Source organism: Mirounga angustirostris, unplaced genomic scaffold (assembly GCF_029215605.1).
Source record: "Mirounga angustirostris isolate CCGP_5_RB_7025 unplaced genomic scaffold, mMirAng1.0.hap1 SCAF_8, whole genome shotgun sequence".
Lineage (NCBI taxonomy): Eukaryota > Metazoa > Chordata > Mammalia > Carnivora > Phocidae > Mirounga > Mirounga angustirostris.
In genome coordinates this window covers 98,652,275-98,675,641 of record NW_026991716.1, presented here as the reverse complement: position 1 = coordinate 98,675,641, position 23,367 = coordinate 98,652,275, and the positions used below count along the sequence as shown (strand labels likewise).

Genomic DNA, 23,367 nt, shown 5'->3' with positions numbered 1-23,367 from the left:
CAAGACTCCTTTTTCCCACTGCAGACCAATTGACCCAGCATCTTTGAGGATGGAGCCTGCTTATGGGTATTTTTTTAAATCCATGTATATTCTAATGTGCAGCCAAGGTTTAAAAACCCCTGGTTTGGTCAGACCTCTTTTCATGTGTATAGACAAAATAAAAACCCTTTGGGTAGGAACTGTATATCTCAGGCCATTAGAGACTGAATTAGAAGCCACATGACCTAGCCCCATTTCAGAGAGATTTCCATAACAATCCAACATTAATACCTTGTTAGTTTGGACTTGTTTGAACTTTCCCTTGAAAACATTAACAGGAGGAATCATGCTTCTTAATTTTTTTTTTTTCACCAAATACACTTGAGAAAAAAAACCCTCCATGCTGTGCAGTAGTATAAATTAACACATGAATTTCCTACATTTCTCAGTGTCATTGACCTTGCCTTCTACCAAAAATATGTTAGTCTTTGTTGTGAAGAATTTTTGGAACACATTTAAAACTTCCATTTTTTATAAGGCCAGAAGATATCTCAAATCATTTTAGCATAGGTAGACCCATTTTTAAAGTTATCATATAAAGTATGTGTAATTCACTTCCTAAGAAACATTCTAAGAAAACAGCACTGATAACATGGCTCATAGTTAGCAGTGTTAAGATATAGTTAAACATTTTCCTGTTCTTTGACATCTATCTTTTCTGTATGTATATATCTGTTGAGCCCATCAAAGTCTAAAATATTTCAGTTTAGCATAAAATTGCAGTACCAATTGTTATATGGCATATATTTTATCTTGTGGAAAGATGGAAAAGCATATCTAAATGCATCATGCCTGTGCTCAGAAGTAATGCAAATCTTCTGTCTTCCCAGTTCTAGAAATAAACGAAAATGATAGTAGATAAAGGCTAGAAACATTTTTCTCTTTTGCACTCATGCAAAATCTTATGTGCAGTGATCATCATCATGCATTAAGCATCTGCTGTAAGCCAGACATTCTACTATGGGCAGAGGAATGTTGACCACATAGTCTATGCCCTTAACTCTTATTAATCAAAAGCAAGTAAATGAATACAGTTTAAAGTAGGAAGGAGTAAAGAATAAACATTTGACTAAGAAAAAACTTGTAAGTACAGAGATATTCTACAAATTATGAGTAGAGCTATGTAAGTTGACACAATTTTCAACCTATTATAAGTATCCAATATTTACGTAATTATTTAGACTGAACATATCTGTGTCTTTTGTGAATTGTGTATGATTTGTACTAATTATCACCATAGTACAAGGAATAAAGAATAACAGGCTTTTTAATGATCACTTTTTTTTTTTTTAAGATTTTATTTATTTATTTGTTTGACAGAGAGAGACACAGCGAGAGAAGGAACACAAGCAGGGGCAGAGGGAGAGGGAGAAGCAGGCTTCCCGCTGAGCAGGGAGCCTGATGCGGGGCCCGATACCAGGACCCTGAGATCATGACCTGAGCTGAAGGCAGACGCTTAACCATCTGAGCCACCCAGGTGCCCCTTAATGATCGCTTTTTTAAAAGACCTGAAAAAATGCCCATGGCAGAGCCACAGAGTAAAGAAGATCAGTGTGTTAGAAGGAGCAGGATAGATGGCAGCCTATCATGAACCCCATAATGCACTTGTGGAATTTATCACTACTCAGAATCTGAATTTCTGCATTATCAGCCTGAGAGTTAAACTCAAGGAGACGACATCATTCTGATCAGACTTCCAAGGGACTGAACTACCTGAACCACTCCACTACTGTGTCCAAAATATTGGTGTCCTTTATGTCCTTTATCTACAGTGCCTCTCTCTGACCCAGCAGTCATAGGGGGAGCTGACCAGTAAACATGGATGGTTGTGAGGGATGTGCAATTCAGATCAAAGGGAAGTCTGAGGAATCTTCTAAGTAAATGACTTCTCCAGCTACAAGGAGATCAGGATGTGAGATTTTGATCAACACTGGCAACTTCTGATTCTTGGATTTTCTCTCCTTTACTCTCAAAGCTAATGGTGCCCAAACCATGTTCCACAAAACTCTAGGGTGCTGTGTAAGAATTGTTTTATGGGAGGGTGCCTGGGTGGCTCAGTCGTTAAGCGTCTGCCTTCAGCTCAGGTCATGATCCCAGGGTCCTGGGATCGAGTCCCACATCGGGCTCCCTGCTCTGCGGGAATCCTGCTTCTCCCTCTCCCACTCCCCCTGCTTGTGTTCCTGCTCTTGCTATGTCTCTCTCTGTCAAAAAAATAAATAAAATCTTTAAAAAAAAAAAAAGAATTGTTTTATGGGAGATGGATCTTCTCAAAAAGAAAACATTTTAACTACTGTCATCTAGCCATCCCCCTCCCTATTATAATACAATTTTAGCTTCTCTAATCACATTACATCCTGTCTCCTTATAATGACATTATTTCCAGATCTCCTTAATGGAGGATTGGGAGTTCCCAAACTCTTCAGTCACTCTTATTGAGAACATCACATAAGGTTGATCATCTTGGGATAATTATGGATGTCTTATATGTGGCTTTTAGTTGTTTAGTTTTCATTTTTGTTATAGGGTGTTTTAATCTTTGAGCTAAAGGTAGGTAAATAAATCTTTTGGCATTTTTATGCAAGAATGAGAGGAAAACCCACATAAAGTATACATAAGTGGGCAATCTCATATTCTTTTTTTAGCACTCTAACAAACATCTTTATTCCATGTGTTTTTAAAAATCATGATACAGCACTATAGAAAGACAGTGACATCCATTCGTAATCTCATACTCTTAACAGAAGAATCGATTTTTAAAAAATACAAAAGGCTTATGCTATAATTTTAGAACACATATCAGTTTTCATGCAAAAGGACAAATCTAGTCAATCAATAAAGAAATGAACAAATAAAATGGAAATGTTTCACAAGTGAAATACTCTACAGTTAAAAATCATTTTTCCTTTATACAGGAAAGAAGCATGTGTAAAGAAGAGCATAAGAATCTGTCCTTCCATCATGTAGTTAAGCTCACCTTTTATTTATTAAAGAGGAGTGAAATTAACAGTGCCACTTCAGCCTATCCCTTAGAACTTAGGTTACAGAAAAAAAAAAAAAAAATCATGTCTGTACCCTGGTAGAATTTCTTATTTTGCTTGAAAAGCAGTTAAATATTAAATCATGAATCACTGCTTTTCTAAAATGTCTTTTAATACCCTAGAGAAAAACTAAATTATCCTGCTCTCTGATTTTTAGGACAACTATAGTCATTCTCAAAATGTGTTCCATGAAGAAAGGTTCCTTGTCTTTTATTTCTTTCCTTTTTTAAAAAAAATTTTTTACAAACTCCCTAACAGATTCAATATCCTGAGAAAACTAGAAGATATTTATAACTGAACAACAGGCCTGTAGAAACCCAAAGGCAATTATCTCTTGTATAAATATCCCTTAGGCAAACTTCAACTAATTTTTAAGAAACAGAAGGTCAAACCTGCTCAAGAATTTTTTTCATGGGGCGCCTGGGTGGCTCAGATGGTTAAGCGTCTGCCTTCAGCTCAGGTCATGATCTCAGGGTCCTGGGATCGAGCCCCACGTCGGGCTCCCTGCTTGGCGGGAAGCCTGCTTCTCCCTCTCCCTCTACTGTTCTCCCTGCTTGTGCTCTCTCGCTCTCTCTGTCAAATAAATAAATAAAACCTTTAAAAAAAATTTTTTTTTTTCAGGTAGAAAATTCACATTGTCTACTCTTGTATTTCTTGGCCTTTCCTCCTTTAGCTCTCCTCAATCCTAATTCCATTTGTCATTCCCCAACTTGGAAAACATTATCTGGCCACAGCTAATAGTCAGAAGCCTTTGAGAAGCATGCATCCCTGTGTCTTCCTGTTTCATTGCTTTTGGGTTGCTCATGTGTGTTCTCATTTTAGGCTACCCTAAGAAATATTTCTCTGATTTTGGGTAATATCAGTTTATAGCATAGGCTAAAATTTCATACCTACCTTTGAATCTCTGAAATTCTTTTTTACCCTTTCAGGTAAATATCCAATAACTAAGAATTAATTTGTACTTGGGATACCTAATTTTCCAAAATCAGTCTCTACCCAAAAAAGACTTCAGCTGTTAATTATTTAAAGTATTGAATTTTGCTTATATTTTTCAAAGGTAAAGACTTCTAAAGAAAAATATAAAATATTTGAAAAAATGACAGTGAAAATTACAAACATGATGTTTGAATGTTTGTCCACATAACTCAGGGCTTATGTGAAGCTTTTCCATGTGATGCAGAAAAACAGGTCCTTTATAATTAACCTGTGCAAATTCCATAGAATTGTGATCGGAAACAAGTTTTCTATTTTTTACTTCCATTATTTGCACCTAATAAATTTCCCCTTATTCAGTTTTAATCTTATAGACAAGTGATAACTACCCATTGTGTGAGAAAATGAACTTCAACCTTTTAAAAAGGAATCAGAGTAGAAATATCAATAGCAATGTAATTGAATACCTTCTGAGCTCCTCCTACTCACATAGCATTCTGCTGTAGGTTACAGAGAAACATGACACTTCTTTATCTTCAATGTACTTACAAGTAACACAGAAAATAGAATATACAAGAAAAAATAACAAAGTGTGGTTCATGGTTCAAGAGTTACTGCCAGGCAGTTACTCATTCAACACATATTTATTGAGTGCCTATTATGTGCTAAACATTCTGATGAATGTTGGGTTTTTTTAAACTTGAGTGTATTTAAAAACAGAAATGGTCACTGTCCTCCAGGGAGATGAAGCTGGAGAGTTAGGTAGGGATTGGGTGATATGGCCTTGTTCTTTACCCTAAGAGCCGTGGGAAGGCATTGAACGTTTTTAAACAAACAATTGATATTCCACTGTGTATTTTTAAAAGATCACTCTAAATGCCCCGAAGAAAAAATACTGGAGGGAAACAAAATGTGAGATGGGAGAAAGAAAAAAATCTAAGCAGCATTCCAGGCAACAGATAATGTCTTAGTGGTGGTGGTGATGGTAGTGGAGCAGGAGAGAGAATTTGGAGAGGATATAGAGAGAAAATGGACAAAGTAGGTAGATTTGAAAACTAGGAAATAAAATCAAAAGGGCTTGATGATCAAATCCTGGGGCTGAAGGAGAAAAGAAGAATCAAATCTACTCTGATTCCGTTTTCAAATGTTGAAGATCTTGGTTTTTGGCTTCTCCAACTGATGTTGATGGTGGTGTTTTAAAAAAAAACAACAACAGGGAAACTAGAGGAAAGCTGTGCTTGAGAGGAAGGTTTTTATGAGTTTGGTTATAGAAAGATTCAGGTTGCAGAGCCTTCAAGACATCCAAGTTGAGATGTCAACTATTCAGTTAGAAATAAAAATCGGGAGATAAGAGAAAAAAATGTTAAGCTGAAGATTTGAGAGTCAGAATGAAATGATAGCATCATATATCTTAGTGAGTGCTCTTATTAGTACATACAATGAAAAATAACATGGTTTAAATTAGAGTTCTCTCACTATGAATTAGAAGAATCTGGAAATGTATCATGGAGGAAGAGGGCTTGATCTTCTTAAAGAAAGAATAGAAATAAGAGAGAAGTAGGAATGATTGAAATGGCAGATGCACAAAAACATAAATACAGTGCAAAGTTCTTGTTGGTTGCAAGTAATAGAGGATACCAACCCAGATTGGCTTACTACTAATAATTTTTTAAAAAGAGTCTATAAATTCACACATAACTGAAAAGTTCAGAGTATTCTACCTACAAGCAAAACTGTGTCCAGGGGTGAAACAACATGCTCAGACACAGCTCCTCTTTTTCTATTTCTCAGCTATTTCCTTGGTGTTGACTGAAATTGTGGCAGGTTCTCTCATGATCCCACGATGGTTGCCAGTAGTTCCAAATGTTACATGATCACATGCTTATGTCCAGCAAGAAAAGCAAAAGTTGTTTTTTTACATAATAGGTCAAAGAAGACCCCAGAATGGAGATCATTAACCTCTTAAGGTCATGTGCTTATTCCTAAAATTGTAGGTAAAGATTGAGATAGATGGATTATCTTAAGCTACTTAGGTGCACCTCTGCAGTGGAGACATATCCTCCCACCAAACCATGTAGAGTGTTAGGGAAGGGAGATAGGAAATCTAGAAGAATCTATATTTTATTATTAATTATGTCTATATTATGGGGAGACTTAAATGCCGATTTAAGGACCTTGGACTTAATCCAATAGACCAAAAGGAGCTCTTATATTTTGAACAGAAGAGGGATCTAATGAAATGTTTTAAGAAGTTAAATCTTAAAGTAATTATAGGACACACTGGAATGTTTAAGAAAAATAAGAAGAAGAGAATCTGTTAAAGAGCCTATAGCAATAGTCTAGGAAAGAGATAGTGAAAGCTCAGACTGTGATGAATATTGATGAAAAGAAGTAATGAAGTGATGGATGGAACAATATTTCAAACAGAACCCACAGGACGTCACAAGATATTAAGAATGAATTTTGTAATGGAATTTCAAACTCTTCCACTGAGATTTCAACTAATGGGATAGCTTTGGCACTAAAGCAAAGATGAGATCCTTTTATTAACCATGATACTGGACCCTCTTCCTCCAAACCCAGCTCTAGACTAGGCTGTCCATTTCATTTTATTCTAATTAGTTACCATTATCCTGTGACCCATTATTCCCCACATGTACAGCTCTCCTAGAAGTAAAAAAGAAAGCAAGTTCCAACCTCAACCAGCCTAATAAAGGCTGTCCTTGACTCCACAGAATGAGAACTTGCAGATAATAATGTAAAAAGATAGATATCACTACAATTATAGCAATGGCATTTACTTTTTAACAAATGCTTTTTCAACAGTTTCTCAACCTGCAATGATTCTGTTAGCAAGCAACAGAAAACCCAGCAGTGTAAACAAATAGAATTCCAAGGAAGCAGTTAGTAGTGTTGGTTCAGCAGCTCATCAACGGAGGACCTATACCTTTGTGTTTTTCTAGATTTTCATTGTGTTTTACATCATGATGATAAGATGACTTATCGCATCCTCATCATTCAAGGCAAGCAATTATGTGAAATAGAGAAGAGGGACAGGAATCTCTCATCAAGAAAGCAAATTTTTAAATTTAAATTCAATTAGCCAACATATAGTACATCATTAGTTTCAGATGTAGAGTTCAGTAATTCATCAGTTGCGTATAACACCCAGTGCTCATCACATCACATGCCCTCCTTAATGCCCATCATCCAATTACCCCATCCCCCTACCCACTTCCCCTCCAGCAGCCCTCAGTTTGTTTCCTATAGTTAATAGTCTCTCATGGTTTGTCTCCCTCTGTGATAAAGCAAATTTTTGCCTGGATTTACCCAGCATACTTCTTATAGCTTCTTACAGCTAATGGGCAAGAATGGAATCACATAACCATTCTTAGCCATAGGGGGATGGGGAAAGTGAACATTTGATTTGATTTTCACTTTATTTGTGGCATGTAGCAAGGAAGAAGAAAGTTGGGAATGGTTTCTGGGTGGCCAAATATTAAAGTCTTCTATGAAAAACTATTGTTTTATAGTGTACTCTATGCTTACATGTATATTATACTCTTGTCACTTTGTATTTGACTTTGTATTTATCTGTATATGTTGTTTTCTCTACTCTTTAGAATATTTGCATTGTCAATTACCAGTTTTAAAATCAGATGTTTTAATCTTTTTCCATTAGCCCCTACCAATGTCTGCTTAACTCATTCAGCAAAGTGCTAGAATTTTGGTTTCCCTGAGGAGGCAACACATATTGACTAGAAAGGATGTTATTTTTGTTTATGTCTAATTATCTTGGCAAGCATTACCCATGTGAAAGAAAATATAGCAAAAGTACCAGATGATTCCATTGGGATTTTGTAAAAGTATCACATTTTATCTTTTATGGGTTGTGATAGAGGCTCACGTAAGGATATATTTCCAAGAGAACTCATCAACCTTGACTTAGAAAGAAATTCAGCACCAAAATCTAGCATCTGCATATCAAAAATAAAATTAAGTAATACCACTTGATGCAGTGTTTAGAAGAAATAGTCACTTAAAGCCATATGAATTCAACCAGAATCCTCTGCAGGCAGCATCATCATGCAATTCTGCCTTCACAATGACATGAAATTTTAAATGACATCTGTGCTAAATCAGGGAGCAGCAAACCCAGGCCAAGTTTAAATTTAGTAACACTGCCCGTTTACTGAAAATAACCTTCTCCATAGCAGATTCTCTATGAATTTCAGGTGACCGACTACTTGTGTTTCTCTTCTGTTCAAAGATAATCAGGTACCCAGAGGCTCCAGCATTGGTGTCTTCCCTTCTCAATGGCTTTTCTGGTGTCCGCTCCAGGAGTCTCCTTGGCCAGCCTTGAAATACATGGAAATTAGAGAATCTACTGCATATATTCTTCTTGAAAATTTCTATCACACATGCTCAGAACTTTCTGAATAAGCATAAGGATTTGAAGGTAAGTGAATTTTGGAAGTAACTCACATTGCTGTGTACTCTTAATTACATCAGAAGTGAATATTTAATATATTTAACAAAATATATAAAAGTAAAAGCAGTTACTGAATGTGGGGAAAATAGCCATCTATGAACAGTTCACACCAAGAAGGGAAAATAAAATGCAAACTTTGAAAGTCGTTATATGTCATGTCAATGTAAATACAAGCAAGGTTCAGTGGTAAACTTGATAACTGATAATCAGTTTCACACAAAAAAATCATGATAATCACAGTGGTTCTCAAATTGTAATGTGGGTGAGCGTCACGTGGAGGGGGGTTAGGGTCTGTAAAATTCTGACTCCTGGGCATATTTCACAGAGAGTTAGATTCATTGCATCTCAGATGTGACCCAGCAACCTGCATTTTACTTACTTGCCCCCAAATGATCCTGATGAAGGTGGGTCTTGGTCCTTTGGGTAATGCTGAAGTTGGCTTTCAAAACAATATACTTCTAATTTTCAAACTTTATATTAAATGGGGTTTTATGTTGTTTGTTTCCTTCAGCTACAAGAATAAATAAGAAAGGCACACTTAGCACAGAGGTGCTAAATTAGTGCTCCTTTTTTGACACACACCCCCCAAATTGAATTCTTAGTTCTCTTTGATACACCTTGATTTTCAAGTTTGGTATGATGGGCTAAATCCCAGCGGTCCCTATATTGCTTTCAGAGTGAGCATGCTCTCATCGCTGTCTTTAGCTTGCTCTCTGTTTTCTGTAATGTTCTAATTTATTCAGATGTTTATACTTACTGGATCAATTCCAAGAACTATCTAAGAAGACAGAAATAATGAGTTATTACCAGAGTCAGCTAAGCATTTCTTCATTTTTGAAGGTTTTTTTCTTTTTCTCTTCATTTGGAAAAGTCAGTGTTAAATTTTCAAAAAAACAGATCTATTTAACACATCATTAGCTACTCATTGTCCTTTGTGGGTAAAAACTTCTAAATCATGTGATATCTTTATAACAGGTAACAGGCACATTTATTGAATATCACTTTATTATATTTCTTTATCTCATTTAGCAATTTCATCTTATTATGTGCAATTTTAAGTTTATGTAAAGTTTGCTTTTTTTGCTCCAGTGATAAAAGTGATTAGTAGAGGCATATTCAGAACTGAAATTGTGATGATTCCTTAAGGGTACAACATGATTTTATTTTGTAGTGAAGAGTGAGGTTTTTAAAATCCTCTGATTGAATTGTAGCCTTACAGACATTTTTTCTGTCAGTTTTTGTGTGCACATGTTCATATTGTAAAGTTTCTTGTCCATAAAATACCAAATGGCAAAAATAAACCCTTAATTTAAAAAAAAAAAAGTAGGGGCGCCTTGGTGGCTCAGTCGTTAAGCATCTGCCTTCGGCTCAGGTCATGATCCCGGGGTCCTGGGATCAAGCCTCACATCAGGCTCGCTGCTCAGTGGGAAGTCTGCTTCTCCCTCTCCCACTCCTCCTGCTTGTGTTCCCTCTCTCCCTGTGTCTCTCTCTGTCAAATAAATAAATAAAATCTTAAAAAAAAAAAAAGTATATCCCCATGGCGGCAATTAGCAACACATATTAGTTATTAGTATTACACAAAGAAAATGAATATAGACATGCATAAAACAAGGCAGCACTTTTTTCAAGTAATCTATAGATTTACAGAATTAGATTAATGTAATAATGAATTTTCACATGCATTTGTTGTCAGTATTGTTCTCAATAGGCAAAGCTCTCACTGCCACATCTGACGATAAAATCCTAAAATTTGTAGTACCCAAACTGTAAAATCCTCAAATAGGTACCATACAAGTTTATGGTTCAAAGAAGTTCTCAAGTAATATTTAATAAAGCTTTTAGTGCAAGTCTTCTGTAATATTTTTATTTCAGAGAAACATAGAAACTACTCTTCTGCTTTTTCTTTTTCTTTTTTTTCTTTTCCTTTTTTCTTTGCAGAGGAGCAGGTAGAGAGAGAATGAAATAGTGTCCTCAAGTGAGTCACGTTCATTATCATCGGCATATTTATCTTAAGTTGTGACTCCTTAAAGAAAACTTACTATGTAATTTCAGGGAACCTGAGTGAGACAGCCTCCATACTCAGGAAGGAAAATATACAACAAAAGAATAAATTATAGAAACTTTATTAAAGCATAGCAGCATAAAGTTTTAGAGCAGAAATGGACCATTAAGATCTTCTAGTCTGGTCCCCTCATATATAATTGCATTTTTTCTCTTCTAAACTTGCTGTATTAATACAAAGAGCAGTCAACATCAGTCTGGCGAGGTGTGACTTTTTAACAAGACAAACTAAGCAAATGTTTTTCAATAATGATTTCTTGGGTAAGGAAGTTTAGAAGGAAATTTTTCATCCTAGATGAAGGTTGAAGAAGTGAAGAGAATACCTGAGTACTTATTAGTGTAATTGAACTTAAAATTGTTAATTATTTTCATTGTCAGTAGATAATCTTTCATGTCATTAATCTAAAAATGAAAACAGCCAATTTAGGTCTACGTCAGGTTTGGTCAGCTTTATATGGAAATCTGATATTGAAGGAGAAAAAGAGCTAAAAGTCACATACAGCTTTAGAACAGTAGAGCCATCTGGGGCCATTTAGTAGGGGAGAAAGGAGACTTAGCTGGGTAATAATCTCTGGAGAGTGTTAGTGTTATTATGAAACAGTATAATAATGATATTTGTAAAATACCCGAAAAGATTAAAATGTGTTTATTATTCTCAATTTAAGAAGTTGCAAAGTCATTAAAATTTCTGTAGTAAAAGTATAATTATTGATGTGAACAAAATGCTCATAATATACTGTAAATGAAAACAACAAGTTACAAACCATGTTTTGATGTGGTCCCATTTTTATTAAAAGAACGACAGATGCATAGGAAGAAAAGTGGAATGATATATAGCAAAATATTATTAATGGTTATGCTCAACTGATAAATTATGTTTGATTTTTATTGCTTGTCAGGGTATGTAAAACTTTCTCTAAATTATGTATTATTAATATAATTTGAAAATATTTTTCAAGGGTTGGGAAAATATTCAGTTATCTGGGAAATTTATAGAACTATAAGGTAGTCCTGATAACGTTTGTTTAAAATAGCCATAATGATGTAATGTATGGTAATTAACATAACATAATAAAATAAAAATAATAAAAATAATAATTTATCCTATTAAAAAAAAAAGAATAAAACACTAGTACAAGCTATGAAATGAATGAACTCTGAAAATCTAATGCTAAGTAAAAGTAGCCAGTCACAAATAAAATTTAAAAAAAAATAGCCGTAAAGCAAGGCTCTTGCATCTTGTAGTATTAAACTGATCTAAATATGAAGATAGTACTTCCAATTAGACAAAATGATTTTTAGATATAACTCTTCATTTGTGGATATTGCAATACACTAAAATTTTCAGTTTCTTCATTAAACACTGATAACTTCAAATTATGACAATTAATTCCTTAGAAATATCCTTTATTTCTTGTATCGGATAATTCCAATGTGCTTTCAAGAATTTTCCAACTATAGCAGTTTCCTCCATTTGGAGGATAATTTTATATGTTTGGTTACATTAGTGTTAATATGTCTTTGTTCTTTAAATCTCCAGTGTAACATACGGTTAGTCTCACCATTATTACTACCAGCTGCGGTTGGCCTATGATTTTGTTCATTCTGTCTGAATCCAAAGTAATTAGCTCTTTAGTTTAATGACAATATTTGTTAATGGGTTTTTAGGGCCAAATTCTGCTGTTAGAGAGTGGGCGGTGTATTGGAAGATAGAATCTGGCCCTTATGTTTTAAGCATAAGCTGTGTAATTTGATTTCAAAATGATGGTTTAGAGAGTCTGGGGTAGGAAAACTAAATCTACATTTATCTGAAGTTTCTCAGTTTCAAGAAATAGAAAATGAAAGTGACAATTTATGTAAATGAATATACCCACTGAAGATTCTCTAATACAGCTATCCTGCATGAATCGTTCCGTACGTAGTTGGAATGAGAAATGAGATGATAATTTTCAAGCAGACATTAGGTAGATTTTCTTATGTCATGGGGCATACATTGAATTCTTTAAGTGCAATGAAACACTTTTGATCATTGTATATTTTTCAGCTTTATTGAGATATAAATGACATATAACATTATGTATATTTAAGGTGTACAACGTGATGATGTGATACACATATATACTGCAAAATGATTGCTACAATAAGGTTAGTTTACATATCCGTCAGCTCACATAGGAGAGCAGAATTTAAATGTTCTCACCGCACACAAAAATTGATCATTGTACTTTTGGAGGACTCGGTGAAATGAAAAGAACCTTTGCCTGGCATTCTCGAGTTCAAGGTCAGGCTCAGCTTCCTGGTAACGGCATGACCTTAGAGAACTCACTTTACCTTTCCTTGGGCTTCAGTTTCTTCATCCTAAAATAAGACCTTTGCAGTAAATGATCCCAGTGGTCCCTTCCAGCTCTGAAAGGATTACTCTAACTTGCTTTATTTTTTTAAGAAGTTTCTTTTTTTTTTTTTTTTAATTTTATTTATTTGGGAGAGAGTGAGAGAGAGCATGAGCAGAAGGGAGAGGGAGAAGCAGGCTCCCTACTGAGCCAGGAGCCCAATCTGGGGCTCGATCCCAGGACCCTGAGATCATGACCTGAGCTGAAGGCAGATGCTTAACCAACTGAGTCACCCAGGCACCCCTCTAACTTGCTTTAAAAGAGCACTATGGGTAGGGCACAAGGAGGTCAAGGAAGATGCAATTTGTTACTGAGTAACAAATCATTAAGTCTACTAAAAGCTTTTTGGAGACATTTTGGCCTTAAGAACTCTCCTTCAATGATTTTGTAGTTTTAGCCTAGATTGGGGGTTTATGTGGAAGGCTGTTATGTGGGAGGCTGTTATTTTGGAAGTTTTCAAGAAGACCGATTTTGGCAAAAGTTACAAAAAGAAACAAAACTCACTTGGTAACAGTTGAGATACCTAATAATGAAATAAGATGTCTTGGGAGGTCATGAATTCACTGTCATCATAGGAAAGAAAGTGGGTCCCAAGGGTTATATGACCAGCCAAACTGCCTTTCAAGGGATAAAAGCAAGAGGCAAGTATCTGAGCATAAAGGAACTCAGTCAGTGAGCCCTCCAGTGGGCCACTGTTGGAGGACAGAGTCCATCAAACCAAGAGGTGACTGCAAAAGAACCGATCCAATCTTAAGCATTGAACCTATTTAACCCTAAAACTAAATCTGAAATACATATGTAGATGAGTGTGACAGAGCATACAAGGATAACATCCTATAGAACTAAAGCAACCAACAAAAACTAGAAGGACACAACAGGAATCAACTGGTGCATATACTAAATTGGCTGATTGCATTATTCTCAATATCTAGGGATCAGTGGATATCCTTTAAACCTGACAAATCAAGTTATAGAAGTATTTAAGAGTAGAAAAAAAAAAAGATGCTAAGAAAGTCATGCTGTTGTCCAACACTGGGTCACAAAGAATGGGGAGGAGAAAGAAGAAAAAAATTTCTCTGTACTCATAATAGGGAATGATAAATATTCTAAAGATATAGAAGATCAAGGTTATTACATGAAGTTACAAACTAAATATGTAGGTTATTATGTGAACGTACTAAGTTATAAATTAGAAGAAAATATGCACCCTATTAAATATGCTTAAGAAGCTATATATAAATAATTAAATAAGGCAAACAGACCATGTAATAATTTTCAAAACCTTTAACAGAAAACTTAAAATATTATGAAAAAAATCCCTGTCATATCCTTCATATTAATAAATAGAAATACATTTATTTCTTTCAAAGAAATTATTTTCAATTAGATCATAGTGCAGAACCAAATTCTCAGTGTGCATACAAGGATGGGTGGGTCCAAAACAAAGTCATGCAAAAATTTGAAAATGAAAGGGTAGGCAAATGCAATCTAAAGAAATTAGGAGTTAGAATCTTAATATCAGAAAAGGTGAAATTTGTGTGTATGTGGGGAGGGGGGGCCTGTCTGGCTCAGTTGGTGGAGCATGTGACTCCTGATCTTGGGGCTGTGGGTTCGAGCCCCACATTGGGTGTAGAGATTACTTAAAAATAAAATCTTTAAAAAAAATTTTTTTTAAATAAGCAAAGGTGAAATTTAGGGCCAAAAAGCATTAATTAAGATGAAAGAGGAACTTTGTAGTGAATGCTCATATAATGAAGGTATACAATCATAAATAAATAATAATTTTAAGGGCTGCCATAGGAGTTTGTTCAGCAAATAAACCTAACTTCTAAAAACATCCCAAGAAACAGCAATGGTCCACATTTTAGGTGCTGGACTAAGTCTAAGAAGTCATCTCTGTTATAAAGCAAAACACTTAATATTGAAATTTATTTTCAAGAGAAAATATTTCTATGCCAAAGACAAAACCACCTGTTAACCAAAAATTAAATACTTGACTAATGACAATATTTTTTTCATTATTAGCAAAAAAGGAATTCCAAGTTTCTTGTCTTTGGGAGACAAACAAACAAACAAACCATAGCTTCCACTCAGACTGTAAATGTGTACATTAAACTTATTTGATTTGAAGGAAAATGGACCGTTCAGCTTCCCCCCACCCCAACAAGTATTCTTAACAGCAGGATATAATTTCAGAGTTTTTGCCATCAAGAGCAAAAATTTTCATTTCATTTAGGAATGCAGCTTGTAATAGTTTCCCATCCTCCTCGCAGCAGGTTTCCTGCCCTCATTTTGCAGACTCAGCCCAGTAAGGCACAACTAGGTAACTTCAGTTCTAGGTTAACACATCCTCCAAGCATCGTCCCAGCAATTCAACTTAGTTATCATGCAAAGCCGCTTAGCCTCACAAGTGAAATGGAATATAGTTGAATAGCTTTTCTAATGTAATACCTATTTATAATAAATGCAAAGTGGTTTATGATGGCAAACTTTGTAGAGCATGAAAAATTATGAGGGGAAAAAAAGCTTATTTTTTCTGACCTAAAATTGTGAAGAAATGTCATGTATGCTAGCAGGTAACTCTCCCATTAAAATAAAAAGAGAAAAATATTCAAAAATAAAAATGTAATACATTGGCCTTTATATTACTTCAGCAAAAAGAGATTTAAATGAAAAGATTATATTTCAGAATACCATTTTATTCCTAGAGAGCAGAGTTTTTTTTCTAATTTACATAAATTTTCTCCAGTTTAATTTCTTTCTCTCCTATTAGACCTCAACCATGTGGGCCAAAATTTCCTTACTTTTGTTTGAGAAAGTAAAGATTGCTCAAATCTCCTCTTTTGTATGCTGATATTAGAATAACCACGTCTGTAATAAATGCAAGTTGAACTATGGAAACCACACATTACTGAGGTATAGATCTTCTCCTTTGAATAAGAAAATTCTAGATGGCAGTTTCATCAAGTCGGCTAAAATCAAATAGATGAGATGAGTGTCCTAGCCAATATTTTACGACCACAAACTGTTCTATCTCCATGCTCGTGCTCAGGTAATTCACTCTTTTCTTCTATTCATTGCTCTTCTTTCATGAGTAAGGTATATATGCACCAGGCCACAACGACTGCATTTTCATCGTGTCTGGTCAACACTGTCAACTTTAATGATTGATTTTTATAACAAGGGAAGCAAATGTCCGACCAAGCCCAGTATGAAATTTATAAACTATACTGGCTTAAAATGTATTTGTTTTGGGGCGCCTGGGTGGCTCAGATGGTTAAGCGTCTGCCTTCGGCTTGGGTCATGATCCCAGGGTCCTGGGATCGAGCCCCACATCTGGCTCCTGGCTCGGCGGGGAGCCTGCTTCTCCCTCTGCTTCTCCCCCTGCTCGTGCTCTCTCTCTTTCTCTGTATCTCTGTGTCTCGAATGAATAAATAAAATCTTTAAAAAAAAATGTATTTGTTTTTTATGCATAGTACAGTGATTCCAGCTGAGAATGAAGACCTGTAGCTGGGTACGTTATAGTCCAATGCCAACTTCATTTCTTCTTTCACTCAGCAATTCTTTGGTTAATGACTGCTAAGTGCCAGGCTATTCCAGGACTTGAGAGGCATTAGTGAACAAAAGTGGCATTTTGTGGGGGGACATGCAGACAATAAAAATGAATCATAACAAGTAAGTGAGTTGTGTAATGGTATATAGACTTTCTTTCAGGCCACAGAAGGTAAGACAGGCAAGTGGGGGATGATAGGACAGGATGCAGGGCAGTGGGCTCACATCTGATACTTCTATATCAGGACCAGCTCTTCAGGCAGTTGTTTTCCTATGTTCAGAGTATGTGGATTGGACTTGGAGGGTGGAATCATTATTAAATGACTTTTCCAAATGTTCTTATTTTAATGACAAGCCTCCATACATTGACATTCACACTTGAGATCTTTACCTTATAGTTTACCCAAACTAAAGCAGTCGACCTCATGTGTTTCCTAAGTGTTAGCTTGAGAGTTCTTTGCCTGGTTTTATTACAGGCGATCTAATTAACAAATGCTCTCCAAGTAATGCCGTGGAATTTCCAAAGGGGTGAAACAGTGAAGAATAAAAACTGGCATTAAATTAATTATTTTTGTCTTTTGTCCTGAGAGTTTATTATTTATGGAATAATTTTAAATTATGGTATCACTATACGTTACATAATCCTTGTCAGTGATGTTAAGCGATGCCACATTAGTTCAAAAGGATCCAAACATCAGGTAAAAATATACTAACTTTAAGAATTAATCTGGATTTTGAAAGTATCTAGTTATGGACCCTTGAGATAAGATTCTTATTTGATTCTCAGAAAAATGAGGATTGAACTCTAAATTTGAGTACATATTTAATTGAAATAACCTATAGGGGTGCCTGGGTGGCTCAGTCAGTTAAGCATTTGCCTTCAGCTCAGGTCATGATCCCAGGGTCCTGGGATCGAGTCCCGCATTGGGCTCGCTGCTAAGCAGGGAGCCTGCTTCTCTCTCTGCCTTCCCCCCCCACCCCACCCCCGGCTTGTGCTCTCTTGCTCTTACTCACTCTCTCTCTCAAATAAATAAATAAATAAATAAATCTTAAAAATAAATAAATAAAAATTTAAAAAATTTAAAGAAATAACCTGTAGTCATTTTTAATTTATTTATATTGTGTTGCCACTTTAAGAAATTATTTTCATGTTGATCCTCATGTACTACCAATGCTATCCATGCTCTAGCATCACAGCCTGTTTCAGCTGGAAGTGATCCCAGAAATTGTATTCCAACTGCTTATATTTTGCAGGTGTGAAAACGGAGTCCCAAAGAGGGTACTTAATTTGTGCAAGCTAGATGGTATATGCAGGTCCAGGAAGCCAGTTAGTGGTAGAACTGGGATCAGAATCCCTTCTTTAAAATCCCAGTCGAGTATGTTTCCAGATACATCACTCTACCTGAGATTTTCCGGTACTTATTACTAAAATAATGTTTCCTTTAAAATAAGGAACATTGACCGACCATACCTTTGAATTCCACAAAGTTATCTTACCTGTGAGTGTGCCTGAGCTCCCAGAATGGCCTCCCTTATTTGGTAACCACCGTAGCACTACCAGAAGTGATGAAAAAAAAAAAATTGAATAACCTTTTGAGAGTTTTTTTTCTTTGAAAAATAAATGAAATTATTTATGAAGTCTTCAAATTACTTACCTATTCATCAGTATATAGAGCACAAATGAAATACAATTGTATTATTTTTCAATGAATTGTGGAAGGAGAAAGTTATAAATAGTAAAATGCTGAGTTTAGAAAACAGTGTAAGTAGCATCTGGGCCCTGGGTCCCTTGACATCCCTAGGAAATGATAGAGAGTCATGTGAGAACTCTCTGAACCCTCAGAAAGGAAAATTATGTAACTCATTGGAAAATAATTTCAGTAGATTTAATAGAGCAGGCAGGCAATATATTCAAAACACAACGAAAAAGCATAAAAAATTCTCTCTGCTAAGCCCAGGGAGTTTTCATATGCAAAAAAAAAAAAAAAAAAGAAAGAAGGAAAGAAAGAAAAACTTAAACAATTAAAGCAGTATCAATTAATTTTCTAAGACAGCTTCTACTTTAATCATTATAATACATCTTAAAATGTTGTACGTTTGGTTCTTATAAATGGGTTCTAAATTTGCTTGAAATGAAAGATATAATTATGGCTTATATAATGACAAAATTGGGATTTCTCAAGGCACAGAATAGAGTTTTCATAGGTATTTCTAGGCATATCATTTATTAAACCAATATAATTTAAATCTTACGTAAATTAAAAAGTATGTGTAACATTAGGTACAAGGCTCTAAATGATTGATGATGATGATTATAGAAAACAGCTGTAAATACCCAGAGTCCAGCAGACTTAATGAGTACTTTGTGAACTTATCAAGGTTTTGATGGTTTTGTCTGATAGTGAATGAAGTTCACTGTACAATTTACCCAGTTTTTACTTGTTACTGTACACTTGTAAATCCTATAAGACTAAAAAGCTAAAAACTGGATCTTCTGTCTGTTCCGATATTCAAAACACAGTTCAATTAAAGTCTTCTCTAATAAGTAAAGTTAATTGAAAATTATGATTTAAAACTACATCTGGTTCTTATTCATGTGATAGCTAATTATTAGCATTCGAACATTAAGCATTTTAGACTAATTGTTTATTACTTTCAACAATAGCAGAAAAGGATGTTTAAGAAAATACAAAGCTAATATATTTCAGATTACCAATGAGGGAGAAAACTGTGAAAATCACTGATTTATGCTTATTTTTGATTGATTGAATTCATTTTGTCTGAAGCCCTTAGTAATGTCTTTGGAAATTTCTATCCCTTTTTTCCTCTCCCCCACTTCCATGAATATTTATGTGATTTAGAAGGCACCACATTTTTTGCATATTCTTTTCCCAAAGGAATGTTTTTTTTTTTCCATTTTTAATGACTTCATAGATGAATTGTTCTCTGATAACCAAGGGAATTAGTGGACCTTCAATGTAAACCTAGGTGATCAGAGTGTCTTAGTTTGCCTCTTGAGCTGAATGAAATTGAATATACCTTGCCTTTCATTGTCTTTGCACACATTATGTAAATTGGTAAAAATAAAGTAATGTGATTCAAAGTATGGTTTGACAGACAATATCATGAAATATAATATCCAAATACTTACAAGCTAGAAATAGTGCCTCGAGGCACCACATTTATTGTGAATGAGCATTTGCATTTACACATTTTTGTCTAGAGTTCAGACTTGCATAATAAATCACTTACTGTGGAAAGTAGAATTGTTTTCAAAAGGTTAACAAAGAAATACCAAATGCAGTTTCCTCCCGCAAAGAGCTTTCAATCTATTTGGGGAAGTAAAGCACAGAGGCATAAGAAGGAAGTCAGATTACACAGAATTAGTAATAAATAGGAATTCTACATCGACTGACATGGCCATTATAAATTCTCTTTCTGTATTTTATGTGTAAATAGTTCAGTGCATACAAAAGCTTATGCCAAAAGTTGTATTCATGTGTATTTCCTAGTAGTTTGAACTCAACCCAGGAAAGTTAGGTGATTGATTCTTAACAGGGATCAAATAATGCCATCTCATGCTAGGCCTAATCAAAAAATCGCATTTCCCGTTTCTTTAGGGTGGTCTGTGTGAATTCCAGTTCACTTCCAGCTCATTAGGAGATGGCATCATTCTTTCAAAACTTCATACCTACTGAAAGGCTCAGTACCCTTTCAACCAAGCTTTCCTCCTTTCCAAAAGAATCAAAATTTTCAACACTGAGGTTTTGAGTATTGTTTATTTTCTGAAGAAAATTATTCAAACCAATATATATTTGAGTAAATGTCAAGGACATTTGTCATTGAAACTAAAACTGCTTACTTATTCAGGTAACAAAATGAAAATACTCTTTCTGATTTTATTTTGCACCTTGGCATTGAAAACCATCTCATTTTAATGGGGGTGGGGTCCCATTTTCTCCTGGTGAATGGTAGAGCCACCCATGAATGGATTCCCTGATAACATACAGTCTGTTATAGAATAGCAATGAAGAATGTGTGAACTCTGGAATCAGATTACAGAATTTAAATCCCCAGTTCTGCTACTCACTATCTGTGTGACCTTGGACACCATCAACTTGCTAAGTCTCAATTTCCTCATATGTAAAATGCAGATGATAACGTTGCCAACATCAGAGGACAATTGGGGCTAAAGGAGATGAGTCATGGAAAGTACTGTGTAAGGCTCAATCACTATAAACTACTCACGTTTCTCCTATTCCACACAGCTTCTTTGCTTTCTCAAAAATGAAATCTTGTCATGCAAGACTTTGAACCCTGACCACTCCTTCATTTTCATTGTTTCCATAAACTTGGAAATGAAGAAACTATAAATATATAACTTTATATCATTATACAACTGTATACATATTATGTGCATATATATAAGCATCTAGGAATTGTGAAAAGATGCAAGTAAGATTGTTTAATAGAATATTTTTGCTCTCAGGATAGTGGTTGCTTTAAATCTGCAGCTTTGGAGCAGAATTTAAATGGCAACTCAATGACTTTGTCATCATAACCACATAAAAGGTCTGGCAAGCTGCGTAAATCCGTGCATACGGGCATGGTTGGCAAGCCCTTTGAGTTGAAATTGAACCCACCCAACAAGTTGTTTCATCAAAACAGTGCCTGGAAATGTTTGCATTGTGTTGCATGGCGGTTAGCTTCCCAGCTAAACCCGTCAGTGAGTGGGGAATGTGCGCAGTCCGAAGAGTGTGGGGCAAGGGACGCTGTCCCTCCAGACTGCTGAGCAGATGGAGTGAGTCGTGCGTAACTGACACTTGACAGCTGTCCATCAGCTTTTAATCATGAGAAAAGCTTCGTGAAGTGTCCTCAGCACCAGAAAACCAAAAGAGAAACGCAGCTGCCGGAAGTACCATAGCTTTCCTCCCACCCACCACTGCTGCTGGGAATCTCTCTCCAGCTAGAAACCAGCAACCTTTGGAATCCAGGCAAGAGCTCTTCGGGCGCACTGCACTTTCTTTTCTTCTTTTCTTCACTTTCCTTTCCTTTCCTTCCCTTTCTTTCTTTTTCTTTCTTCTTCTTTTTTTAAATGGAGGATGATTCTTTTCTCTGTTCCTGGACCCTCCTGAAGATTTTCTGGGTCTGACTAAAGAGTTCCTCAATAACCATTTTGGCTGAGTAGACTAGCCTGCCTGCACACATTAGCCCGTTCTCTAGCTCCCTGTTTGTAGATAATGAGACAAAGGATATGAGATGAGAGGATAGACCTGTGTCTACTGTCGTGTAGATATGCTGAGGAGTGCAATCTTCCTTTTAGCAAAGATTAAATATATCAGTGGAATGCCTCCTGATCGACATCAGTGAAGGTTTGTTTACAATTTGGGGCCCACAGAGTGTGAAAAAAAAAAAAAATTGACAGTCGGCATCGTAACCAAAGGTGCATGCGTTTATAAGATGCTGGTTTTATTTGTGCCTCGTTGCACTGGGCTTTGCCAGACCTTGTGAAGAGACCACGGCAAGTTAACAAGTCGCATGGCTGCATGCATGATTTGATTTACTCCAGGGTCTAGCCAGTGCGTTCAGCTTTATTTGTTAACCTAGCAGAACATTATTTATTAATGAGTTCTTCATGCTTTATTAAGCCTAATGTCAAAACACCTCTGTGGGACCCTACTAGGCATGTTTTCCCTTTGTGGTAAAACCTTCCAAAGAAAATGAAAAATTCTGCAGCAGTGCTCCAGTTAAAACCCAACAGATATCAGTTCAATTTCTCTTGAACCTGTCAGATGCTATTTCTGGATCTTTGTGAAAGATCTGAAGTCTTTCACAGGTAGAACTGAAATTAAGGAATGTCCTATTTTAGATGTCAGTAATTAGAGTCCCTTCAAAACAAAGCAAAGCTCCTGTGGCCCCAGGAGATGAGTGGACTCTTTGGCAGGCCGAAGCTAACAAGTTCAGCAGGAGGGGGGTGGAGCACAAATCCAGTCTCTACAATAGTAGTGAGAAAGTGTGGGTTTAGGCAGATACCATAATAATTTGAGATTAGTAACAACGTGAAATAACTAGGCACATCTGAGTCATAAGGGGAATGGGCACAATTCTGAAATATGCTAGGACTTTGCAGTAGGAGCTGGTGGGAAAGGAGAAGAAGCCGCCATGACCAAGGAGGGCAACCAGGGGGTACAATAGCATAAAAAAAGGCACAGACCTGTCAGCTGAGCATTGTCCTGGTTTCCTGGAGGAGTGGTCACAATAGAGCCAGATGGGTTATAACATAGGAAATCCAGGCAACTGGAGATACCAAAGAATAGATGAGTTCTGGTATCATGGAATAGGGCCTCAGGGACATACCATTAGTGACTTGCAGGGAGAACCAGAAAAGGAGCCAGCTGGTTCTTTTTCTGGTTCACCCTACAAGTGACTAATGCAAGAAGATTGGAGTTCTCTGTCCTGAATCTCTTAACAGAAAGCTACAGGACAGAAACCCAGGTGTTAAGAGAGGTAGGGAATAATTACTTTATCTCAGTGATCTGTGCACAGTGCAAAGGACAAATGAGGTCTATTTTTAGTGACATCTGACAACAGTTGTGCTAGATGCTGAGACTGAGGCTGCATCTGCGCTTCCTACCAGCCATCAGGTATCCCTGTGCCATGATAAGTTCCAGTGATTTGTGCTCTTGGCACCTGGAGAAAATGGGCTCAGATACAGTATCTGCAAAGAGAGTTTTGTGTCTTAAAATTTTGCAGTCTTGCCCTCTAACTTTTGTAATGACTTAAAGTTACCATAGCACACAGCTCACTATTTCGTTACATAGATTTTGTTACTATTCTTTCTAATCCTTTCTGACATGTAGTT

The 23,367-nt window shown here is 35.9% G+C and overlaps 1 protein-coding gene across 2 annotated transcripts in view; it reads left to right on the top strand.

Annotated features, from left to right (window-relative positions):
- HS3ST5 (heparan sulfate-glucosamine 3-sulfotransferase 5) overlaps window positions 1-23,367 on the top strand; it is a 268,868-nt gene that overhangs the window by 99,550 nt on the left and 145,951 nt on the right. For both annotated transcript variants that reach the window (XM_045865356.3, XM_064598025.1), the window contains exon 2: window positions 8,281-8,469. The gene's annotated coding sequence lies outside the window, so the exon portion shown is untranslated. The remainder of the gene's footprint in view (window positions 1-8,280; window positions 8,470-23,367) is intronic.